Source organism: Penaeus monodon, chromosome 25 (genome assembly GCF_015228065.2).
Source record: "Penaeus monodon isolate SGIC_2016 chromosome 25, NSTDA_Pmon_1, whole genome shotgun sequence".
Taxonomy (NCBI): domain Eukaryota; kingdom Metazoa; phylum Arthropoda; class Malacostraca; order Decapoda; family Penaeidae; genus Penaeus; species Penaeus monodon.
The window spans coordinates 40,090,385-40,090,694 of NC_051410.1; the positions used below are offsets into that span (position 1 = coordinate 40,090,385).

General features: G+C 37.4%; 1 protein-coding gene across 1 annotated transcript in view; it reads right to left on the reverse strand.

The window, feature by feature from the left end:
- The window catches only part of LOC119589268 (venom dipeptidyl peptidase 4-like), a gene marked incomplete in the record, with an annotated part of 98,295 nt that overhangs the window by 15,526 nt on the left and 82,459 nt on the right, over positions 1-310 (reverse strand).

Genomic DNA, 310 nt, shown 5'->3' on the forward strand with positions numbered 1-310 from the left:
TTGTTTTTCTTTAGGGAACTTGTTTACGATCTACAGCATACCGGGAAAGACATCGGGAAAATTTGCGACGAAGAAACCGGGACAGACATCGAGTTATAAGAAAGTTAACGACCAAATAAGAATCTTTTGGTGTAGTCTCTGTCATTTTCAATACTTTTAGAGGTTTCGTATCCTTTTAAGTAATTCCCGATCATCATGATTCAAGGCTTCCAACAGAAAAAAAGGCCTACGTATTTCTTTCACTATACACGTATTAACTTTACAACGTTACACATTCCTTTCGGAGCGGAGCGAAAAAAAGTGAAAAACG